Source organism: Phyllobates terribilis, unplaced genomic scaffold (genome assembly GCF_046119375.1).
Source record: "Phyllobates terribilis strain yellow unplaced genomic scaffold, ASM4611937v1 Scaffold_361__1_contigs__length_1927384, whole genome shotgun sequence".
Classification (NCBI taxonomy): domain Eukaryota; kingdom Metazoa; phylum Chordata; class Amphibia; order Anura; family Dendrobatidae; genus Phyllobates; species Phyllobates terribilis.
In genome coordinates, this window is record NW_027363121.1 from 1,335,896 (window position 1) to 1,360,091 (window position 24,196).

At 44.3% G+C, this 24,196-nt stretch overlaps 13 non-coding genes and 1 pseudogene across 13 annotated transcripts; all 14 read right to left on the bottom strand.

The window, feature by feature from the left end:
- Positions 1–919: 919 nt before the first annotated feature.
- Positions 920–1,110, bottom strand: LOC141222492 (U2 spliceosomal RNA). Its single transcript, XR_012290262.1, has one exon. It is a non-coding gene; the product is annotated as a U2 spliceosomal RNA (small nuclear RNA).
- Positions 1,111–2,225: 1,115 nt separating this feature from the next.
- Positions 2,226–2,416, bottom strand: LOC141222493 (U2 spliceosomal RNA). The gene has a single exon (XR_012290263.1). It is a non-coding gene; the product is annotated as a U2 spliceosomal RNA (small nuclear RNA).
- Positions 2,417–3,531: 1,115 nt separating this feature from the next.
- On the bottom strand, positions 3,532–3,722 carry LOC141222495 (U2 spliceosomal RNA). Its single transcript, XR_012290265.1, has one exon. It is a non-coding gene; the product is annotated as a U2 spliceosomal RNA (small nuclear RNA).
- Positions 3,723–4,834: 1,112 nt separating this feature from the next.
- Positions 4,835–5,053, bottom strand: LOC141222289 (U2 spliceosomal RNA; annotated as a pseudogene).
- A 6,104-nt stretch (positions 5,054–11,157) lies between these two features.
- On the bottom strand, positions 11,158–11,348 carry LOC141222780 (U2 spliceosomal RNA). The gene has a single exon (XR_012290533.1). It is a non-coding gene; the product is annotated as a U2 spliceosomal RNA (small nuclear RNA).
- Positions 11,349–12,463: 1,115 nt separating this feature from the next.
- LOC141222496 (U2 spliceosomal RNA) lies at positions 12,464–12,654 on the bottom strand. Its single transcript, XR_012290266.1, has one exon. It is a non-coding gene; the product is annotated as a U2 spliceosomal RNA (small nuclear RNA).
- Positions 12,655–13,769: 1,115 nt separating this feature from the next.
- LOC141222498 (U2 spliceosomal RNA) lies at positions 13,770–13,960 on the bottom strand. The gene has a single exon (XR_012290267.1). It is a non-coding gene; the product is annotated as a U2 spliceosomal RNA (small nuclear RNA).
- Positions 13,961–15,075: 1,115 nt separating this feature from the next.
- LOC141222499 (U2 spliceosomal RNA) lies at positions 15,076–15,266 on the bottom strand. The gene has a single exon (XR_012290268.1). It is a non-coding gene; the product is annotated as a U2 spliceosomal RNA (small nuclear RNA).
- Positions 15,267–16,375: 1,109 nt separating this feature from the next.
- LOC141222500 (U2 spliceosomal RNA) lies at positions 16,376–16,566 on the bottom strand. The gene has a single exon (XR_012290269.1). It is a non-coding gene; the product is annotated as a U2 spliceosomal RNA (small nuclear RNA).
- Positions 16,567–17,681: 1,115 nt separating this feature from the next.
- On the bottom strand, positions 17,682–17,872 carry LOC141222501 (U2 spliceosomal RNA). Its single transcript, XR_012290270.1, has one exon. It is a non-coding gene; the product is annotated as a U2 spliceosomal RNA (small nuclear RNA).
- A 1,115-nt stretch (positions 17,873–18,987) lies between these two features.
- LOC141222502 (U2 spliceosomal RNA) lies at positions 18,988–19,178 on the bottom strand. Its single transcript, XR_012290271.1, has one exon. It is a non-coding gene; the product is annotated as a U2 spliceosomal RNA (small nuclear RNA).
- Positions 19,179–20,293: 1,115 nt separating this feature from the next.
- LOC141222503 (U2 spliceosomal RNA) lies at positions 20,294–20,484 on the bottom strand. The gene has a single exon (XR_012290272.1). It is a non-coding gene; the product is annotated as a U2 spliceosomal RNA (small nuclear RNA).
- A 1,115-nt stretch (positions 20,485–21,599) lies between these two features.
- LOC141222504 (U2 spliceosomal RNA) lies at positions 21,600–21,790 on the bottom strand. The gene has a single exon (XR_012290273.1). It is a non-coding gene; the product is annotated as a U2 spliceosomal RNA (small nuclear RNA).
- Positions 21,791–22,905: 1,115 nt separating this feature from the next.
- LOC141222505 (U2 spliceosomal RNA) lies at positions 22,906–23,096 on the bottom strand. Its single transcript, XR_012290274.1, has one exon. It is a non-coding gene; the product is annotated as a U2 spliceosomal RNA (small nuclear RNA).
- Between the last annotated feature and the right edge of the window lie 1,100 nt (positions 23,097–24,196).

Below are 24,196 nucleotides of genomic sequence, written 5' to 3' on the forward strand. Positions count from 1 at the left end.
CTTCACCCCCTGCTGTTCCCACCCGCCTCAACACCGTTGGAAGGGAGGAGAACCAATTAAGGCGGGGGGTGGGGTGGAACGAGCAGCTGTCTACCCTTAGCAGGAGGGCTCCTGATTACATACCTCTCCTGCTGCTGCTGCTGCTGGCTGTCCAGCAGCAGACTGAAGGTGGCTGCTGCTGTGCACAGGTATATAAAGGCTCAGAGCCTATTATGACACGCGCAGCCAGCGTTCCATTGCCACATTCCATCTACTGCAGGCAGGATACCTGGCTGGCTGAATGTCGCTGAGAAGCTCACAGAGACCGCCATAAGCAACAGTTTAACAGAATGCCACAGACTAATCAACCAAACTTTTTGGGTTGGGTTCTCTTTTATAGTCTGCAGGCATTAAATGAAAGAAGTCAGTGTTCCAGCAGAAGGAGACAACGTTTCAGAAAAGGCATTGTAGCAAACCAAAAAAGAAATTTTAAGCGCAGCAGAGTAACCAGCGCACATACCTGTTAGCTCAGGTGAGTTTAAAAGGCTGCTGTTGATAACAAGGGCATTTGCTAAATAGATGGTGTGTGTGCAACAATATACTGAAAGGTCAATTATATTGTGCAGCTTATCTCACCACCTGTAGTTATTTAGGTGAAAGCTCCAAAATGCTTGCCTAATATGTCTGTTTATCCAAAAGGAAGTAAAAAGGGAGAGCTAGAAAGAAAGCATTGCATCACATTACATGGCAATGCAATGCACAGTTGCTGAAGTTGAACCAAAATGAGCTTGTAATCTGGCTTCTGCAACTTTGAACATGAAAAATCCAATGAGGAGAAGAAAAGCAGAGCCAAAGAGTCCATCCCAAAATCCGACAAACAAGCAAAATGAACAAAAAACATTGAATTCAATTCTTTCTGATTTTAGAAACTGCATTAAAGAAGGGGTGCACCGGTCCTGGAGATACTGCAATACCAGGTCAATGCGTGGAGTGGACAGAGCAAGCTCTTTTTCCATCTCCCTGTTCTAAAAATCCATTTAATATATGGTCCCCAGATAGGGGACGTATCAGATATTAAACTGATAAGAACAGATACTACACTTGATCTTAGCCAAAAGGCCGAGAAGCGATAACCAGAATTGGTTTCAAACTACGGAGCCACCCAAGGATCCTAAAAAGTCCATTTGTGGAGATGAGCTCCTGGACTCCCGTTAAGAAGACATGTTGTCAACCTCTAGATCCCTTACATGCCTGCACTTTTCGGCTTGCTGCTGCTGCAATCCACGCGTTTTAGATCTGCATAACTCCACCTCTTTAAACACAGCACCTTCACCCCCTGCTGTTCCCACCCGCCTCAACACCGTTGGAAGGGAGGAGAACCAATTAAGGATGGGGGTGGGGTGGAACGAGCAGCTGTCTACCCTTAGCAGGAGGGCTCCTGATTACATACCTCTCCTGCTGCTGCTGCTGCTGGCTGTCCAGCAGCAGACTGAAGGTGGCTGCTGCTGTGCACAGGTATATAAAGGCTCAGAGCCTATTATGACACGCGCAGCCAGCGTTCCATTGCCACATTCCATCTACTGCAGGCAGGATACCTGGCTGGCTGAATGTCGCTGAGAAGCTCACAGAGACCGCCATAAGCAACAGTTTAACAGAATGCCACAGACTAATCAACCAAACTTTTTGGGTTGGGTTCTCTTTTATAGTCTGCAGGCATTAAATGAAAGAAGTCAGTGTTCCAGCAGAAGGAGACAACGTTTCAGAAAAGGCATTGTAGCAAACCAAAAAAGAAATTTTAAGCGCAGCAGAGTAACCAGCGCACATACCTGTTAGCTCAGGTGAGTTTAAAAGGCTGCTGTTGATAACAAGGGCATTTGCTAAATAGATGGTGTGTGTGCAACAATATACTGAAAGGTCAATTATATTGTGCAGCTTATCTCACCACCTGTAGTTATTTAGGTGAAAGCTCCAAAATGCTTGCCTAATATGTCTGTTTATCCAAAAGGAAGTAAAAAGGGAGAGCTAGAAAGATAGCATTGCATCACATTACATGGCAATGCAATGCACAGTTGCTGAAGTTGAACCAAAATGAGCTTGTAATCTGGCTTCTGCAACTTTGAACATGAAAAATCCAATGAGGAGAAGAAAAGCAAAGCCAAAGAGTCCATCCCAAAATCCGACAAACAAGCAAAATGAACAAAAAACATTGAATTCAATTCTTTCTGATTTTAGAAACTGCATTAAAGAAGGGGTGCACCGGTCCTGGAGATACTGCAATACCAGGTCAATGCGTGGAGTGGACAGAGCAAGCTCTTTTTCCATCTCCCTGTTCTAAAAATCCATTTAATATATGGTCCCCAGATAGGGGACGTATCAGATATTAAACTGATAAGAACAGATACTACACTTGATCTTAGCCAAAAGGCCGAGAAGCGATAACCAGAATTGGTTTCAAACTACGGAGCCACCCAAGGATCCTGAAAAGTCCATTTGTGGAGATGAGCTCCTGGACTCCCGTTAAGAAGACATGTTGTCAACCTCTAGATCCCTTACATGCCTGCACTTTTCGGCTTGCTGCTGCTGCAATCCACGCGTTTTAGATCTGCATAACTCCACCTCTTTAAACACAGCACCTTCACCCCCTGCTGTTCCCACCCGCCTCAACACCGTTGGAAGGGAGGAGAACCAATTAAGGATGGGGGTGGGGTGGAACGAGCAGCTGTCTACCCTTAGCAGGAGGGCTCCTGATTACATACCTCTCCTGCTGCTGCTGCTGCTGGCTGTCCAGCAGCAGACTGAAGGTGGCTGCTGCTGTGCACAGGTATATAAAGGCTCAGAGCCTATTATGACACGCGCAGCCAGCGTTCCATTGCCACATTCCATCTACTGCAGGCAGGATACCTGGCTGGCTGAATGTCGCTGAGAAGCTCACAGAGACCGCCATAAGCAACAGTTTAACAGAATGCCACAGACTAATCAACCAAACTTTTTGGGTTGGGTTCTCTTTTATAGTCTGCAGGCATTAAATGAAAGAAGTCAGTGTTCCAGCAGAAGGAGACAACGTTTCAGAAAAGGCATTGTAGCAAACCAAAAAAGAAATTTTAAGCGCAGCAGAGTAACCAGCGCACATACCTGTTAGCTCAGGTGAGTTTAAAAGGCTGCTGTTGATAACAAGGGCATTTGCTAAATAGATGGTGTGTGTGCAACAATATACTGAAAGGTCAATTATATTGTGCAGCTTATCTCACCACCTGTAGTTATTTAGGTGAAAGCTCCAAAATGCTTGCCTAATATGTCTGTTTATCCAAAAGGAAGTAAAAAGGGAGAGCTAGAAAGATAGCATTGCATCACATTACATGGCAATGCAATGCACAGTTGCTGAAGTTGAACCAAAATGAGCTTGTAATCTGGCTTCTGCAACTTTGAACATGAAAAATCCAATGAGGAGAAGAAAAGCAGAGCCAAAGAGTCCATCCCAAAATCCGACAAACAAGCAAAATGAACAAAAAACATTGAATTCAATTCTTTCTGATTTTAGAAACTGCATTAAAGAAGGGGTGCACCGGTCCTGGAGATACTGCAATACCAGGTCAATGCGTGGAGTGGACAGAGCAAGCTCTTTTTCCATCTCCCTGTTCTAAAAATCCATTTAATATATGGTCCCCAGATAGGGGACGTATCAGATATTAAACTGATAAGAACAGATACTACACTTGATCTTAGCCAAAAGGCCGAGAAGCGATAACCAGAATTGGTTTCAAACTACGGAGCCACCCAAGGATCCTAAAAAGTCCATTTGTGGAGATGAGCTCCTGGACTCCCGTTAAGAAGACATGTTGTCAACCTCTAGATCCCTTACATGCCTGCACTTTTCGGCTTGCTGCTGCTGCAATCCACGCGTTTTAGATCTGCATAACTCCACCTCTTTAAACACAGCACCTTCACCCCCTGCTGTTCCCACCCGCCTCAACACCGTTGGAAGGGAGGAGAACCAATTAAGGATGGGGGTGGGGTGGAACGAGCAGCTGTCTACCCTTAGCAGGAGGGCTCCTGATTACATACCTCTCCTGCTGCTGCTGCTGGCTGTCCAGCAGCAGACTGAAGGTGGCTGCTGCTGTGCACAGGTATATAAAGGCTCAGAGCCTATTATGACACGCGCAGCCAGCGTTCCATTGCCACATTCCATCTACTGCAGGCAGGATACCTGGCTGGCTGAATGTCGCTGAGAAGCTCACAGAGACCGCCATAAGCAACAGTTTAACAGAATGCCACAGACTAATCAACCAAACTTTTTGGGTTGGGTTCTCTTTTATAGTCTGCAGGCATTAAATGAAAGAAGTCAGTGTTCCAGCAGAAGGAGACAACGTTTCAGAAAAGGCATTGTAGCAAACCAAAAAAGAAATTTTAAGCGCAGCAGAGTAACCAGCGCACATACCTGTTAGCTCAGGTGAGTTTAAAAGGCTGCTGTTGATAACAAGGGCATTTGCTAAATAGATGGTGTGTGTGCAACAATATACTGAAAGGTCAATTATATTGTGCAGCTTATCTCACCACCTGTAGTTATTTAGGTGAAAGCTCCAAAATGCTTGCCTAATATGTCTGTTTATCCAAAAGGAAGTAAAAAGGGAGAGCTAGAAAGATAGCATTGCATCACATTACATGGCAATGCAATGCACAGTTGCTGAAGTTGAACCAAAATGAGCTTGTAATCTGGCTTCTGCAACTTTGAACATGAAAAATCCAATGAGGAGAAGAAAAGCAGAGCCAAAGAGTCCATCCCAAAATCCGACAAACAAGCAAAATGAACAAAAAACATTGAATTCAATTCTTTCTGATTTTAGAAACTGCATTAAAGAAGGGGTGCACCGGTCCTGGAGATACTGCAATACCAGGTCAATGCGTGGAGTGGACAGAGCAAGCTCTTTTTCCATCTCCCTGTTCTAAAAATCCATTTAATATATGGTCCCCAGATAGGGGACGTATCAGATATTAAACTGATAAGAACAGATTTTTTTTTTTTTTTTTTTTTTTTTTTTTTAAAACCACTCAGGTTTAGATATAAGCAAACAGATAACCAGACTTCGTCATAAGTTATACTGCCACTTCATAAACATCATTGTGGTTTCTTTATTAAAGGATTATTCAACAAAAATACAAACAAGTAATCCTATGCCAGAGAAATTTCCAGAAAAAATATCAACGGTATTTAACCATATCCTGCCACTTAAGGTATTTCCACACACCTTCAGAATCTGTTCCACCACCACCACCTTCTCTTGTATCCCACAAATAGATTACATATAGTCTTGCTAAGATCAACCTAATACAATCATTTACTGTTAAATTTACTCTTTTAAACACACACAAATTTCTCACATCCCACAAGCTCTCCTGCACACACACCATAATAAACCACATCATCCTGTCTAGGCCACGACGACTAGCACCAAAACCAAACATAGCCACTCTCCAATCAATAAACTTCACACCAGCAACCCCTTTACACAGTCCACCCACACCTTTCCACACATCATACGCAAAATTACAATCCCACATAAGGTGCCTCACCGTCTCATTCGCTCCACAACCATCCCTTGGACATACTGCAGATCTTATGAGATCTCTTTTCTTCTGAAAATCCCTCACTGGCAAAATATTATGAAGGCCCATCCATACTATATCTCGCTGTCTATTCGACACACCTTGAATGCTTAACTTCTTCCATACCCGCGCAACTTCCATAGAACGCAACCCCACCACATTACTCTCACACTCATTCACACACATCTTCCCCATCACCTTCTTAACAAACGTAAAGTCTTTCATTGCAACTACTAACAAATCATTCTTCCTCACAAACTTCTCAATCAAACCATACCACTCAGGACACTTAAAAGCAACAGGCACATTCTTATCACGCTTCACCCAATTCAGACCATACAGCATCCATCCAGCCAAATACTTACACATAAATGCCCCTTTATTATTCTTCCCAATCAAAATGACCGTAGTCTTAATAAAATGCAATGTTAGAAACACTTCAATATTCGGAAACTTCAGTCCCCCATACAAATATTGCTTAAACAAAATCTCTCTCATAAGTCTTTCCATCCTACTGCCCCAAAAAAACACAAAAATTAGTTTCTCCACTTTTTTAATTTTCCTATAGGGCACTGGAAAAATACAAGAAACATAAAGCAAAATAGGGAGAATAACAGCCTTAATAATAAGAACCTTCCCTACCAAAGACAAAGAACGTAACTTCCAAAAATTCATCTTCCGCACAATCCGCTCACCACATTCATCCCAACTCTCATAACCTTTCAAATCATCATTAAAAAAAACTCCCAACACTTTAATTGCACCATCCACACCAGCCACACCATCCATCTTAATCCTATTGTCACCAAAACATTTAAACATGCATTTGTTCCAATTCACACGAAACGCTGACGCGCCACAAAAAAAATTCAACAACAATTTTACTCTCTCCATAGAGGCCACACTCTCACTCACCACTACTACATCATCCATATATCCTAAGACTTTCACAGTCATTCCACCACTCCCCGGCACTAACAAACCACGCACCACTTTCTCTTTCCGAATCATACACAGCAGTGGCTCAATCACACACACAAATAATACCGGTGACATGGGACAACCTTGCCTCACACCAGACCTAATACACACTTTCTCACTCAAAAACCCATTCACCAGAAATTCACTCACCACCTCCCCATACAATCCTCTCACGGCACGCACAAATTTCTCCGGAAAACCCATTCTACGCAAAACCTCAAATAGAAACACATGAGACACGCGATCAAACGCCTTTTCAAAGTCAACAGCCATCACCATACACTTCTGCTTTCTTACTTTACAATCCCACAACACATCTCTTAAAAGACACAGATTATCTGTCATACATCTACCAGGCACTGCACACACTTGATCTTTACCAATCACATCAGCTATAACCACACGCATCCGACACGCCAAAATTTTACTGAATACCTTGTAATCGGCGTTCAGAAGCGTAATTGGCCTCCAATTACTCAAACACCTTTTATCCCCTTTCTTATGGATTAAGACCACCACTCCCTCCTTCATTGAACCCGCAAGCATCCCATTCTCCCACATAAACTGACACACTTCCACTAAATCCATACCCATCACTTCCCACATCATAACATATAGCTCCACAGGCAAACCATCCTTCCCAGGCGTCACATTTTTCCTTGCACCAAACACCGCTTTCTTAACTTCCTCCTCAATCACTGCCTCACGTAGACCAGAACATCCATCCTTATCCACCTTACAATCCAAAGTCTTAAGCACTTCTTCTTTCAAACTCTCATCCACCCACTTCCTGCCAAACAACTCAGCATAAAACGTGACCACTTCCTTCATTACATCCTCCCCACTCACACAAACACCATCCACATCAAAAATCTCCTCCATACCCTCCTTCTTACCATTTATTTTTTTAAAGAAATATCTTGAACACTTTTCATCTTTATCAAGATGGACCACCTTTGACCTAAAAATTATTTCCCTTCCCTTCCTCTCCAAAGTCCTCTTCAAATCCTCTCTCGCACTTCTTAACAAATCATCCACATCCACACCACACATCCTCATTTTCTCCAGCCATTCCACCCTCATCATTAAATCTTTATATTGACTCCTAACCATGGCAGCCTTTTTATAGCCCCATCGACGAAAAAACTTTTGCACTTCATACTTCATCCAATCCCACCACACCAACACACTTTCAAACTTACTCTTTTGAGATTTACACCAACTATATTTTTTCTTAAAATCATTCACAATTCTCTCATCCTCAAGCAAACTCACATTCAATTTCCACACACCTCTCCCATGCACCCGCCTTAAATCCCCTCTAAACTCACCTTTCAGGCACACATGGTCCGAAAAAGGAACTGAAAATTGAGAAAAACCATCACATATTATATTTTTAGAAAAAAACATCCTATCAATCCTAGATGTTATCCCACCCCTGTCAGCTTTATAGGTTGGTGGTGGTGGCTTCCCCAAATAAACCTCAGCAGCATCAAAAAAGAAAAAATCAGAAATAATGTTTGCCAATTTTTTTCCTGAGGCATCAACTTTCCCCTCAGTTACACAGTTAAAATCACCTGTTACTATCACAGGGATCCTACCAGGTAATTCTAAACATAATTTATCTAATAAACTTAACCTGTCTTCTTTTTTTGTAGGACCATAAATATTTATAATTTTAACTTTCCACCCCCTCCCACACACAACTGCAGAGATGCAACGACCCACCTCTATTACCTTATAATATTCAAAAACAAAATTTCTATTATTTAATACTATCCCAACTCCATCATTTTTATTCCCACTAGAGCCAGACCAGATATGCTGGCCATATGGCCAATCAGCGTCTTCCAGGGGTTCTTCTATACCACACTCCTGTAGACACATAATATCAAAAGAATGGTTATGTAAGAAGTCCAGAATCACAGATCTTCTAACTCTAGACTTTAAAAGTCTTACATTAAGGGACGCAATGTCCCAATTTGGTTTAGAGACCATTCTTTGGCTCAAAAACCAGAAACACCAGTCTCAGCAAAAAAACATGCCTTCCTTATCCTTTGTCATCCGGCGAACTCCCACTTAGCTGAAAGATAGTGGACTCCAAATTCTCCTCCAGGTAAGCCGTTGACGCAGGAGAAAGAGAAACCACTGGGTAATCCCGCTCACTCACCGGACTTGCCACGCATTGGCTACTTGATGGTTCAGACAACCGGGCCCTTTTATTCTTAGCGCGGTCCGGATCCTCAGAAGACCTCACCCCAGTCTCAGTGAAGTCTCCTTGACCTCCAGCTCCCTCTTCATCCATACTTTCACTGCTCCAACTGAGAGCTGGGTCCCCTGGGATTTCCAAGGCTCCCTCACGTTCTTCACAAAAGGAGTCAATGAAACCCCCCTGATAGGAAGAAATGTCCATCTCAGCTGCCAGAACCTCTTCCACTCTCCCGGGCTCCACCAGTAGGTCAGCAGACGCCCTCACTGGAGCAGTCTCCACACGCTGTTCCACTACCTTCACCCTGGAAGAAACTGCGGCCTCAGGTGCCACACTCTTAGGCCTCGGAGAGTTCGAGACCACCTCAGAGTATGCCCTTGCCTTGCCCTCGTTCGCACGACGAGTACAATCCTTAAAGGCATGCCCCTCCATGCCACAAGCATTGCAAACAATTGGATTGGTACAGTCCTTAGCAACATGCCCACTTTGGTTGCACTTGGAGCAAACAGGCACAGCAGTACAAACCTCTTGTAAGTGTCCGTACTTCTTACATTTCCTGCAAAAAACTGGGGCCTCAGGAAAGAAGAGAATACCCCTATCTCTCCCGATAGAGAAACTTTGGGGAGGGTAATGAACACCTCCAGGCTCCGAAGAACTTTCCCCAAATCTGACAAAATATCTGTATTTGCCAGTCCATAAGTTCTCCTCGTTCATGATTTTGTGACTGTTGCTCACAAAGTCACAATGCCTCTTAAGAAAAGTCGCAATGTCATGTTCGTGCACAAAGGGATTATACATAAATATGACTAGGGGAACATCACCTTTGGAGTACAAGACTGTAAAAGTCAAACCATGCAAGGTTGGATTCTTCTCCTGCTCCCTCAACTTCTTATACAGGTTCCGGCAAGCCGCCATAGATTGCAACACCAAGACATACCGTCCTTCTTTCCGGGATTCCTGCAGGCAGACGATGTTTTCTCTTGTCACTTCCAGGATTTTGAAGATCACCTCGTGCACCATATACGACAGATTGAAACGCTCTCTGACAGCAGCATCAACTTCAATGCGGAATGCATTGCGAACCCGATTGTCATCGGTCCCAGCATAGCGTATCTTCACGCCCATTATGATCACTCTCTCGTTCCTCCTCGTTCTCCCCCTAAAGCAGCAACCGGCTTAAGCCATCAAGATGGCGATGCCGGAAGGCCAAGGGAAAACACTCAAGGACCCCAGACAAGACACTTGGTCTTAGCCAAAAGGCCGAGAAGCGATAACCAGAATTGGTTTCAAACTACGGAGCCACCCAAGGATCCTAAAAAGTCCATTTGTGGAGATGAGCTCCTGGACTCCCGTTAAGAAGACATGTTGTCAACCTCTAGATCCCTTACATGCCTGCACTTTTCGGCTTGCTGCTGCTGCAATCCACGCGTTTTAGATCTGCATAACTCCACCTCTTTAAACACAGCACCTTCACCCCCTGCTGTTCCCACCCGCCTCAACACCGTTGGAAGGGAGGAGAACCAATTAAGGCGGGGGGTGGGGTGGAACGAGCAGCTGTCTACCCTTAGCAGGAGGGCTCCTGATTACATACCTCTCCTGCTGCTGCTGCTGCTGGCTGTCCAGCAGCAGACTGAAGGTGGCTGCTGCTGTGCACAGGTATATAAAGGCTCAGAGCCTATTATGACACGCGCAGCCAGCGTTCCATTGCCACATTCCATCTACTGCAGGCAGGATACCTGGCTGGCTGAATGTCGCTGAGAAGCTCACAGAGACCGCCATAAGCAACAGTTTAACAGAATGCCACAGACTAATCAACCAAACTTTTTGGGTTGGGTTCTCTTTTATAGTCTGCAGGCATTAAATGAAAGAAGTCAGTGTTCCAGCAGAAGGAGACAACGTTTCAGAAAAGGCATTGTAGCAAACCAAAAAAGAAATTTTAAGCGCAGCAGAGTAACCAGCGCACATACCTGTTAGCTCAGGTGAGTTTAAAAGGCTGCTGTTGATAACAAGGGCATTTGCTAAATAGATGGTGTGTGTGCAACAATATACTGAAAGGTCAATTATATTGTGCAGCTTATCTCACCACCTGTAGTTATTTAGGTGAAAGCTCCAAAATGCTTGCCTAATATGTCTGTTTATCCAAAAGGAAGTAAAAAGGGAGAGCTAGAAAGATAGCATTGCATCACATTACATGGCAATGCAATGCACAGTTGCTGAAGTTGAACCAAAATGAGCTTGTAATCTGGCTTCTGCAACTTTGAACATGAAAAATCCAATGAGGAGAAGAAAAGCAGAGCCAAAGAGTCCATCCCAAAATCCGACAAACAAGCAAAATGAACAAAAAACATTGAATTCAATTCTTTCTGATTTTAGAAACTGCATTAAAGAAGGGGTGCACCGGTCCTGGAGATACTGCAATACCAGGTCAATGCGTGGAGTGGACAGAGCAAACTCTTTTTCCATCTCCCTGTTCTAAAAATCCATTTAATATATGGTCCCCAGATAGGGGACGTATCAGATATTAAACTGATAAGAACAGATACTACACTTGATCTTAGCCAAAAGGCCGAGAAGCGATAACCAGAATTGGTTTCAAACTACGGAGCCACCCAAGGATGGTAAAAAGTCCATTTGTGGAGATGAGCTCCTGGACTCCCGTTAAGAAGACATGTTGTCAACCTCTAGATCCCTTACATGCCTGCACTTTTCGGCTTGCTGCTGCTGCAATCCACGCGTTTTAGATCTGCATAACTCCACCTCTTTAAACACAGCACCTTCACCCCCTGCTGTTCCCACCCGCCTCAACACCGTTGGAAGGGAGGAGAACCAATTAAGGCGGGGGGTGGGGTGGAACGAGCAGCTGTCTACCCTTAGCAGGAGGGCTCCTGATTACATACCTCTCCTGCTGCTGCTGCTGCTGGCTGTCCAGCAGCAGACTGAAGGTGGCTGCTGCTGTGCACAGGTATATAAAGGCTCAGAGCCTATTATGACACGCGCAGCCAGCGTTCCATTGCCACATTCCATCTACTGCAGGCAGGATACCTGGCTGGCTGAATGTCGCTGAGAAGCTCACAGAGACCGCCATAAGCAACAGTTTAACAGAATGCCACAGACTAATCAACCAAACTTTTTGGGTTGGGTTCTCTTTTATAGTCTGCAGGCATTAAATGAAAGAAGTCAGTGTTCCAGCAGAAGGAGACAACGTTTCAGAAAAGGCATTGTAGCAAACCAAAAAAGAAATTTTAAGCGCAGCAGAGTAACCAGCGCACATACCTGTTAGCTCAGGTGAGTTTAAAAGGCTGCTGTTGATAACAAGGGCATTTGCTAAATAGATGGTGTGTGTGCAACAATATACTGAAAGGTCAATAATATTGTGCAGCTTATCTCACCACCTGTAGTTATTTAGGTGAAAGCTCCAAAATGCTTGCCTAATATGTCTGTTTATCCAAAAGGAAGTAAAAAGGGAGAGCTAGAAAGATAGCATTGCATCACATTACATGGCAATGCAATGCACAGTTGCTGAAGTTGAACCAAAATGAGCTTGTAATCTGGCTTCTGCAACTTTGAACATGAAAAATCCAATGAGGAGAAGAAAAGCAGAGCCAAAGAGTCCATCCCAAAATCCGACAAACAAGCAAAATGAACAAAAAACATTGAATTCAATTCTTTCTGATTTTAGAAACTGCATTAAAGAAGGGGTGCACCGGTCCTGGAGATACTGCAATACCAGGTCAATGCGTGGAGTGGACAGAGCAAGCTCTTTTTCCATCTCCCTGTTCTAAAAATCCATTTAATATATGGTCCCCAGATAGGGGACGTATCAGATATTAAACTGATAAGAACAGATACTACACTTGATCTTAGCCAAAAGGCCGAGAAGCGATAACCAGAATTGGTTTCAAACTACGGAGCCACCCAAGGATCCTAAAAAGTCCATTTGTGGAGATGAGCTCCTGGACTCCCGTTAAGAAGACATGTTGTCAACCTCTAGATCCCTTACATGCCTGCACTTTTCGGCTTGCTGCTGCTGCAATCCACGCGTTTTAGATCTGCATAACTCCACCTCTTTAAACACAGCACCTTCACCCCCTGCTGTTCCCACCCGCCTCAACACCGTTGGAAGGGAGGAGAACCAATTAAGGCGGGGGGTGGGGTGGAACGAGCAGCTGTCTACCCTTAGCAGGAGGGCTCCTGATTACATACCTCTCCTGCTGCTGCTGCTGCTGGCTGTCCAGCAGCAGACTGAAGGTGGCTGCTGCTGTGCACAGGTATATAAAGGCTCAGAGCCTATTATGACACGCGCAGCCAGCGTTCCATTGCCACATTCCATCTACTGCAGGCAGGATACCTGGCTGGCTGAATGTCGCTGAGAAGCTCACAGAGACTGCCATAAGCAACAGTTTAACAGAATGCCACAGACTAATCAACCAAACTTTTTGGGTTGGGTTCTCTTTTATAGTCTGCAGGCATTAAATGAAAGAAGTCAGTGTTCCAGCAGAAGGAGACAACGTTTCAGAAAAGGCATTGTAGCAAACCAAAAAAGAAATTTTAAGCGCAGCAGAGTAACCAGCGCACATACCTGTTAGCTCAGGTGAGTTTAAAAGGCTGCTGTTGATAACAAGGGCATTTGCTAAATAGATGGTGTGTGTGCAACAATATACTGAAAGGTCAATTATATTGTGCAGCTTATCTCACCACCTGTAGTTATTTAGGTGAAAGCTCCAAAATGCTTGCCTAATATGTCTGTTTATCCAAAAGGAAGTAAAAAGGGAGAGCTAGAAAGATAGCATTGCATCACATTACATGGCAATGCAATGCACAGTTGCTGAAGTTGAACCAAAATGAGCTTGTAATCTGGCTTCTGCAACTTTGAACATGAAAAATCCAATGAGGAGAAGAAAAGCAAAGCCAAAGAGTCCATCCCAAAATCCGACAAACAAGCAAAATGAACAAAAAACATTGAATTCAATTCTTTCTGATTTTAGAAACTGCATTAAAGAAGGGGTGCACCGGTCCTGGAGATACTGCAATACCAGGTCAATGCGTGGAGTGGACAGAGCAAGCTCTTTTTCCATCTCCCTGTTCTAAAAATCCATTTAATATATGGTCCCCAGATAGGGGACGTATCAGATATTAAACTGATAAGAACAGATACTACACTTGATCTTAGCCAAAAGGCCGAGAAGCGATAACCAGAATTGGTTTCAAACTACGGAGCCACCCAAGGATCCTAAAAAGTCCATTTGTGGAGATGAGCTCCTGGACTCCCGTTAAGAAGACATGTTGTCAACCTCTAGATCCCTTACATGCCTGCACTTTTCGGCTTGCTGCTGCTGCAATCCACGCGTTTTAGATCTGCATAACTCCACCTCTTTAAACACAGCACCTTCACCCCCTGCTGTTCCCACCCGCCTCAACACCGTTGGAAGGGAGGAGAACCAATTAAGGCGGGGGGTGGGGTGGAACGAGCAGCTGTCTACCCTTAGCAGGAGGGCTCCTGATTACATACCTCTCCTGCTGCTGCTGCTGCTGGCTGTCCAGCAGCAGACTGAAGGTGGCTGCTGCTGTGCACAGGTATATAAAGGCTCAGAGCCTATTATGACACGCGCAGCCAGCGTTCCATTGCCACATTCCATCTACTGCAGGCAGGATACCTTGCTGGCTGAATGTCGCTGAGAAGCTCACAGAGACCGCCATAAGCAACAGTTTAACAGAATGCCACAGACTAATCAACCAAACTTTTTGGGTTGGGTTCTCTTTTATAGTCTGCAGGCATTAAATGAAAGAAGTCAGTGTTCCAGCAGAAGGAGACAACGTTTCAGAAAAGGCATTGTAGCAAACCAAAAAAGAAATTTTAAGCGCAGCAGAGTAACCAGCGCACATACCTGTTAGCTCAGGTGAGTTTAAAAGGCTGCTGTTGATAACAAGGGCATTTGCTAAATAGATGGTGTGTGTGCAACAATATACTGAAAGGTAAATTATATTGTGCAGCTTATCTCACCACCTGTAGTTATTTAGGTGAAAGCTCCAAAATGCTTGCCTAATATGTCTGTTTATCCAAAAGGAAGTAAAAAGGGAGAGCTAGAAAGATAGCATTGCATCACATTACATGGCAATGCAATGCACAGTTGCTGAAGTTGAACCAAAATGAGCTTGTAATCTGGCTTCTGCAACTTTGAACATGAAAAATCCAATGAGGAGAAGAAAAGCAGAGCCAAAGAGTCCATCCCAAAATCCGACAAACAAGCAAAATGAACAAAAAACATTGAATTCAATTCTTTCTGATTTTAGAAACTGCATTAAAGAAGGGGTGCACCGGTCCTGGAGATACTGCAATACCAGGTCAATGCGTGGAGTGGACAGAGCAAGCTCTTTTTCCATCTCCCTGTTCTAAAAATCCATTTAATATATGGTCCCCAGATAGGGGACGTATCAGATATTAAACTGATAAGAACAGATACTACACTTGATCTTAGCCAAAAGGCCGAGAAGCGATAACCAGAATTGGTTTCAAACTACGGAGCCACCCAAGGATCCTAAAAAGTCCATTTGTGGAGATGAGCTCCTGGACTCCCGTTAAGAAGACATGTTGTCAACCTCTAGATCCCTTACATGCCTGCACTTTTCGGCTTGCTGCTGCTGCAATCCACGCGTTTTAGATCTGCATAACTCCACCTCTTTAAACACAGCACCTTCACCCCCTGCTGTTCCCACCCGCCTCAACACCGTTGGAAGGGAGGAGAACCAATTAAGGCGGGGGGTGGGGTGGAACGAGCAGCTGTCTACCCTTAGCAGGAGGGCTCCTGATTACATACCTCTCCTGCTGCTGCTGGCTGTCCAGCAGCAGACTGAAGGTGGCTGCTGCTGTGCACAGGTATATAAAGGCTCAGAGCCTATTATGACACGCGCAGCCAGCGTTCCATTTCCACATTCCATCTACTGCAGGCAGGATACCTGGCTGGCTGAATGTCGCTGAGAAGCTCACAGAGACCGCCATAAGCAACAGTTTAACAGAATGCCACAGACTAATCAACCAAACTTTTTGGGTTGGGTTCTCTTTTATAGTCTGCAGGCATTAAATGAAAGAAGTCAGTGTTCCAGCAGAAGGAGACAACGTTTCAGAAAAGGCATTGTAGCAAACCAAAAAAGAAATTTTAAGCGCAGCAGAGTAACCAGCGCACATACCTGTTAGCTCAGGTGAGTTTAAAAGGCTGCTGTTGATAACAAGGGCATTTGCTAAATAGATGGTGTGTGTGCAACAATATACTGAAAGGTCAATTATATTGTGCAGCTTATCTCACCACCTGTAGTTATTTAGGTGAAAGCTCCAAAATGCTTGCCTAATATGTCTGTTTATCCAAAAGGAAGTAAAAAGGGAGAGCTAGAAAGATAGCATTGCATCACATTACATGGCAATGCAATGCACAGTTGCTGAAGTTGAACCAAAATGAGCTTGTAATCTGGCTTCTGCAACTTTGAACATGAAAAATCCAATGAGGAGAAGAAAAGCAAAGCCAAAGAGTCCATCCCAAAATCCGACAAACAAGCAAAATGAACAAAAAACATTGAATTCAATTCTTTCTGATTTTAGAAACTGCATTAAAGAAGGGGTGCACCGGTCCTGGAGATACTGCAATACCAGGTCAATGCGTGGAGTGGACAGAGCAAGCTCTTTTTCCATCTCCCTGTTCTAAAAATCCATTTAATATATGGTCCCCAGATAGGGGACGTATCAGATATTAAACTGATAAGAACAGATACTACACTTGATCTTAGCCAAAAGGCCGAGAAGCGATAACCAGAATTGGTTTCAAACTACGGAGCCACCCAAGGATCCTGAAAAGTCCATTTGTGGAGATGAGCTCCTGGACTCCCGTTAAGAAGACATGTTGTCAACCTCTAGATCCCTTACATGCCTGCACTTTTCGGCTTGCTGCTGCTGCAATCCACGCGTTTTAGATCTGCATAACTCCACCTCTTTAAACACAGCACCTTCACCCCCTGCTGTTCCCACCCGCCTCAACACCGTTGGAAGGGAGGAGAACCAATTAAGGCGGGGGGTGGGGTGGAACGAGCAGCTGTCTACCCTTAGCAGGAGGGCTCCTGATTACATACCTCTCCTGCTGCTGCTGCTGCTGGCTGTCCAGCAGCAGACTGAAGGTGGCTGCTGCTGTGCACAGGTATATAAAGGCTCAGAGCCTATTATGACACGCGCAGCCAGTGTTCCATTGCCACATTCCATCTACTGCAGGCAGGATACCTGGCTGGCTGAATGTCGCTGAGAAGCTCACAGAGACCGCCATAAGCAACAGTTTAACAGAATGCCACAGACTAATCAACCAAACTTTTTGGGTTGGGTTCTCTTTTATAGTCTGCAGGCATTAAATGAAAGAAGTCAGTGTTCCAGCAGAAGGAGACAACGTTTCAGAAAAGGCATTGTAGCAAACCAAAAAAGAAATTTTAAGCGCAGCAGAGTAACCAGCGCACATACCTGTTAGCTCAGGTGAGTTTAAAAGGCTGCTGTTGATAACAAGGGCATTTGCTAAATAGATGGTGTGTGTGCAACAATATACTGAAAGGTCAATTATATTGTGCAGCTTATCTCACCACCTGTAGTTATTTAGGTGAAAGCTCCAAAATGCTTGCCTAATATGTCTGTTTATCCAAAAGGAAGTAAAAAGGGAGAGCTAGAAAGATAGCATTGCATCACATTACATGGCAATGCAATGCACAGTTGCTGAAGTTGAACCAAAATGAGCTTGTAATCTGGCTTCTGCAACTTTGAACATGAAAAATCCAATGAGGAGAAGAAAAGCAAAGCCAAAGAGTCCATCCCAAAATCCGACAAACAAGCAAAATGAACAAAAAACATTGAATTCAATTCTTTCTGATTTTAGAAACTGCATTAAAGAAGGGGTGCACCGGTCCTGGAGATACTGCAATACCAGGTCAATGCGTGGAGTGGACAGAGCAAGCTCTTTTTCCATCTCCCTGTTCTAAAAATCCATTTAATATATGGTCCCCAGATAGGGGACGTATCAGATATTAAACTGATAAGAACAGATACTACACTTGATCTTAGCCAAAAGGCCGAGAAGCGATAACCAGAATTGGTTTCAAACTACGGAGCCACCCAAGGATCCTGAAAAGTCCATTTGTGGAGATGAGCTCCTGGACTCCCGTTAAGAAGACATGTTGTCAACCTCTAGATCCCTTACATGCCTGCACTTTTCGGCTTGCTGCTGCTGCAATCCACGCGTTTTAGATCTGCATAACTCCACCTCTTTAAACACAGCACCTTCACCCCCTGCTGTTCCCACCCGCCTCAACACCGTTGGAAGGGAGGAGAACCAATTAAGGCGGGGGGTGGGGTGGAACGAGCAGCTGTCTACCCTTAGCAGGAGGGCTCCTGATTACATACCTCTCCTGCTGCTGCTGCTGCTGGCTGTCCAGCAGCAGACTGAAGGTGGCTGCTGCTGTGCACAGGTATATAAAGGCTCAGAGCCTATTATGACACGCGCAGCCAGCGTTCCATTTCCACATTCCATCTACTGCAGGCAGGATACCTGGCTGGCTGAATGTCGCTGAGAAGCTCACAGAGACCGCCATAAGCAACAGTTTAACAGAATGCCACAGACTAATCAACCAAACTTTTTGGGTTGGGTTCTCTTTTATAGTCTGCAGGCATTAAATGAAAGAAGTCAGTGTTCCAGCAGAAGGAGACAACGTTTCAGAAAAGGCATTGTAGCAAACCAAAAAAGAAATTTTAAGCGCAGCAGAGTAACCAGCGCACATACCTGTTAGCTCAGGTGAGTTTAAAAGGCTGCTGTTGATAACAAGGGCATTTGCTAAATAGATGGTGTGTGTGCAACAATATACTGAAAGGTCAATTATATTGTGCAGCTTATCTCACCACCTGTAGTTATTTAGGTGAAAGCTCCAAAATGCTTGCCTAATATGTCTGTTTATCCAAAAGGAAGTAAAAAGGGAGAGCTAGAAAGATAGCATTGCATCACATTACATGGCAATGCAATGCACAGTTGCTGAAGTTGAACCAAAATGAGCTTGTAATCTGGCTTCTGCAACTTTGAACATGAAAAATCCAATGAGGAGAAGAAAAGCAAAGCCAAAGAGTCCATCCCAAAATCCGACAAACAAGCAAAATGAACAAAAAACATTGAATTCAATTCTTTCTGATTTTAGAAACTGCATTAAAGAAGGGGTGCACCGGTCCTGGAGATACTGCAATACCAGGTCAATGCGTGGAGTGGACAGAGCAAGCTCTTTTTCCATCTCCCTGTTCTAAAAATCCATTTAATATATGGTCCCCAGATAGGGGACGTATCAGATATTAAACTGATAAGAACAGATACTACACTTGATCTTAGCCAAAAGGCCGAGAAGCGATAACCAGAATTGGTTTCAAACTACGGAGCCACCCAAGGATCCTGAAAAGTCCATTTGTGGAGATGAGCTCCTGGACTCCCGTTAAGAAGACATGTTGTCAACCTCTAGATCCCTTACATGCCTGCACTTTTCGGCTTGCTGCTGCTGCAATCCACGCGTTTTAGATCTGCATAACTCCACCTCTTTAAACACAGCACCTTCACCCCCTGCTGTTCCCACCCGCCTCAACACCGTTGGAAGGGAGGAGAACCAATTAAGGCGGGGGGTGGGGTGGAACGAGCAGCTGTCTACCCTTAGCAGGAGGGCTCCTGATTACATACCTCTCCTGCTGCTGCTGCTGCTGGCTGTCCAGCAGCAGACTGAAGGTGGCTGCTGCTGTGCACAGGTATATAAAGGCTCAGAGCCTATTATGACACGCGCAGCCAGCGTTCCATTGCCACATTCCATCTACTGCAGGCAGGATACCTGGCTGGCTGAATGTCGCTGAGAAGCTCACAGAGACCGCCATAAGCAACAGTTTAACAGAATGCCACAGACTAATCAACCAAACTTTTTGGGTTGGGTTCTCTTTTATAGTCTGCAGGCATTAAATGAAAGAAGTCAGTGTTCCAGCAGAAGGAGACAACGTTTCAGAAAAGGCATTGTAGCAAACCAAAAAAGAAATTTTAAGCGCAGCAGAGTAACCAGCGCACATACCTGTTAGCTCAGGTGAGTTTAAAAGGCTGCTGTTGATAACAAGGGCATTTGCTAAATAGATGGTGTGTGTGCAACAATATACTGAAAGGTCAATTATATTGTGCAGCTTATCTCACCACCTGTAGTTATTTAGGTGAAAGCTCCAAAATGCTTGCCTAATATGTCTGTTTATCCAAAAGGAAGTAAAAAGGGAGAGCTAGAAAGATAGCATTGCATCACATTACATGGCAATGCAATGCACAGTTGCTGAAGTTGAACCAAAATGAGCTTGTAATCTGGCTTCTGCAACTTTGAACATGAAAAATCCAATGAGGAGAAGAAAAGCAAAGCCAAAGAGTCCATCCCAAAATCCGACAAACAAGCAAAATGAACAAAAAACATTGAATTCAATTCTTTCTGATTTTAGAAACTGCATTAAAGAAGGGGTGCACCGGTCCTGGAGATACTGCAATACCAGGTCAATGCGTGGAGTGGACAGAGCAAGCTCTTTTTCCATCTCCCTGTTCTAAAAATCCATTTAATATATGGTCCCCAGATAGGGGACGTATCAGATATTAAACTGATAAGAACAGATACTACACTTGATCTTAGCCAAAAGGCCGAGAAGCGATAACCAGAATTGGTTTCAAACTACGGAGCCACCCAAGGATCCTGAAAAGTCCATTTGTGGAGATGAGCTCCTGGACTCCCGTTAAGAAGACATGTTGTCAACCTCTAGATCCCTTACATGCCTGCACTTTTCGGCTTGCTGCTGCTGCAATCCACGCGTTTTAGATCTGCATAACTCCACCTCTTTAAACACAGCACCTTCACCCCCTGCTGTTCCCACCCGCCTCAACACCGTTGGAAGGGAGGAGAACCAATTAAGGCGGGGGGTGGGGTGGAACGAGCAGCTGTCTACCCTTAGCAGGAGGGCTCCTGATTACATACCTCTCCTGCTGCTGCTGCTGCTGGCTGTCCAGCAGCAGACTGAAGGTGGCTGCTGCTGTGCACAGGTATATAAAGGCTCAGAGCCTATTATGACACGCGCAGCCAGCGTTCCATTGCCACATTCCATCTACTGCAGGCAGGATACCTGGCTGGCTGAATGTCGCTGAGAAGCTCACAGAGACCGCCATAAGCAACAGTTTAACAGAATGCCACAGACTAATCAACCAAACTTTTTGGGTTGGGTTCTCTTTTATAGTCTGCAGGCATTAAATGAAAGAAGTCAGTGTTCCAGCAGAAGGAGACAACGTTTCAGAAAAGGCATTGTAGCAAACCAAAAAAGAAATTTTAAGCGCAGCAGAGTAACCAGCGCACATACCTGTTAGCTCAGGTGAGTTTAAAAGGCTGCTGTTGATAACAAGGGCATTTGCTAAATAGATGGTGTGTGTGCAACAATATACTGAAAGGTCAATTATATTGTGCAGCTTATCTCACCACCTGTAGTTATTTAGGTGAAAGCTCCAAAATGCTTGCCTAATATGTCTGTTTATCCAAAAGGAAGTAAAAAGGGAGAGCTAGAAAGATAGCATTGCATCACATTACATGGCAATGCAATGCACAGTTGCTGAAGTTGAACCAAAATGAGCTTGTAATCTGGCTTCTGCAACTTTGAACATGAAAAATCCAATGAGGAGAAGAAAAGCAAAGCCAAAGAGTCCATCCCAAAATCCGACAAACAAGCAAAATGAACAAAAAACATTGAATTCAATTCTTTCTGATTTTAGAAACTGCATTAAAGAAGGGGTGCACCGGTCCTGGAGATACTGCAATACCAGGTCAATGCGTGGAGTGGACAGAGCAAGCTCTTTTTCCATCTCCCTGTTCTAAAAATCCATTTAATATATGGTCCCCAGATAGGGGACGTATCAGATATTAAACTGATAAGAACAGATACTACACTTGATCTTAGCCAAAAGGCCGAGAAGCGATAACCAGAATTGGTTTCAAACTACGGAGCCACCCAAGGATCCTGAAAAGTCCATTTGTGGAGATGAGCTCCTGGACTCCCGTTAAGAAGACATGTTGTCAACCTCTAGATCCCTTACATGCCTGCACTTTTCGGCTTGCTGCTGCTGCAATCCACGCGTTTTAGATCTGCATAACTCCACCTCTTTAAACACAGCACCTTCACCCCCTGCTGTTCCCACCCGCCTCAACACCATTGGAAGGGAGGAGAACCAATTAAGGCGGGGGGTGGGGTGGAACGAGCAGCTGTCTACCCTTAGCAGGAGGGCTCCTGATTGCATACCTCTCCTGCTGCTGCTGCTGCTGGCTGTCCAGCAGCAGACTGAAGGTGGCTGCTGCTGTGCACAGGTATATAAAGGCTCAGAGCCTATTATGACACGCGCAGCCAGCGTTCCATTGCCACATTCCATCTACTGCAGGCAGGATACCTGGCTGGCTGAATGTCGCTGAGAAGCTCACAGAGACCGCCATAAGCAACAGTTTAACAGAATGCCACAGACTAATCAACCAAACTTTTTGGGTTGGGTTCTCTTTTATAGTCTGCAGGCATTAAATGAAAGAAGTCAGTGTTCCAGCAGAAGGAGACAACGTTTCAGAAAAGGCATTGTAGCAAACCAAAAAAGAAATTTTAAGCGCAGCAGAGTAACCAGCGCACATACCTGTTAGCTCAGGTGAGTTTAAAAGGCTGCTGTTGATAACAAGGGCATTTGCTAAATAGATGGTGTGTGTGCAACAATATACTGAAAGGTCAATTATATTGTGCAGCTTATCTCACCACCTGTAGTTATTTAGGTGAAAGCTCCAAAATGCTTGCCTAATATGTCTGTTTATCCAAAAGGAAGTAAAAAGGGAGAGCTAGAAAGATAGCATTGCATCACATTACATGGCAATGCAATGCACAGTTGCTGAAGTTGAACCAAAATGAGCTTGTAATCTGGCTTCTGCAACTTTGAACATGAAAAATCCAATGAGGAGAAGAAAAGCAAAGCCAAAGAGTCCATCCCAAAATCCGACAAACAAGCAAAATGAACAAAAAACATTGAATTCAATTCTTTCTGATTTTAGAAACTGCATTAAAGAAGGGGTGCACCGGTCCTGGAGATACTGCAATACCAGGTCAATGCGTGGAGTGGACAGAGCAAGCTCTTTTTCCATCTCCCTGTTCTAAAAATCCATTTAATATATGGTCCCCAGATAGGGGACGTATCAGATATTAAACTGATAAGAACAGATACTACACTTGATCTTAGCCAAAAGGCCGAGAAGCGATAACCAGAATTGGTTTCAAACTACGGAGCCACCCAAGGATCCTGAAAAGTCCATTTGTGGAGATGAGCTCCTGGACTCCCGTTAAGAAGACATGTTGTCAACCTCTAGATCCCTTACATGCCTGCACTTTTCGGCTTGCTGCTGCTGCAATCCACGCGTTTTAGATCTGCATAACTCCACCTCTTTAAACACAGCACCTTCACCCCCTGCTGTTCCCACCCGCCTCAACACCGTTGGAAGGGAGGAGAACCAATTAAGGCGGGGGGTGGGGTGGAACGAGCAGCTGTCTACCCTTAGCAGGAGGGCTCCTGATTACATACCTCTCCTGCTGCTGCTGCTGCTGCTGGCTGTCCAGCAGCAGACTGAAGGTGGCTGCTGCTGTGCACAGGTATATAAAGGCTCAGAGCCTATTATGACACGCGCAGCCAGCGTTCCATTGCCACATTCCATCTACTGCAGGCAGGATACCTGGCTGGCTGAATGTCGCTGAGAAGCTCACAGAGACCGCCATAAGCAACAGTTTAACAGAATGCCACAGACTAATCAACCAAACTTTTTGGGTTGGGTTCTCTTTTATAGTCTGCAGGCATTAAATGAAAGAAGTCAGTGTTCCAGCAGAAGGAGACAACGTTTCAGAAAAGGCATTGTAGCAAACCAAAAAAGAAATTTTAAGCGCAGCAGAGTAACCAGCGCACATACCTGTTAGCTCAGGTGAGTTTAAAAGGCTGCTGTTGATAACAAGGGCATTTGCTAAATAGATGGTGTGTGTGCAACAATATACTGAAAGGTCAATTATATTGTGCAGCTTATCTCACCACCTGTAGTTATTTAGGTGAAAGCTCCAAAATGCTTGCCTAATATGTCTGTTTATCCAAAAGGAAGTAAAAAGGGAGAGCTAGAAAGATAGCATTGCATCACATTACATGGCAATGCAATGCACAGTTGCTGAAGTTGAACCAAAATGAGCTTGTAATCTGGCTTCTGCAACTTTGAACATGAAAAATCCAATGAGGAGAAGAAAAGCAAAGCCAAAGAGTCCATATCAAAATCCGACAAACAAGCAAAATGAACAAAAAACATTGAATTCAATTCTTTCTGATT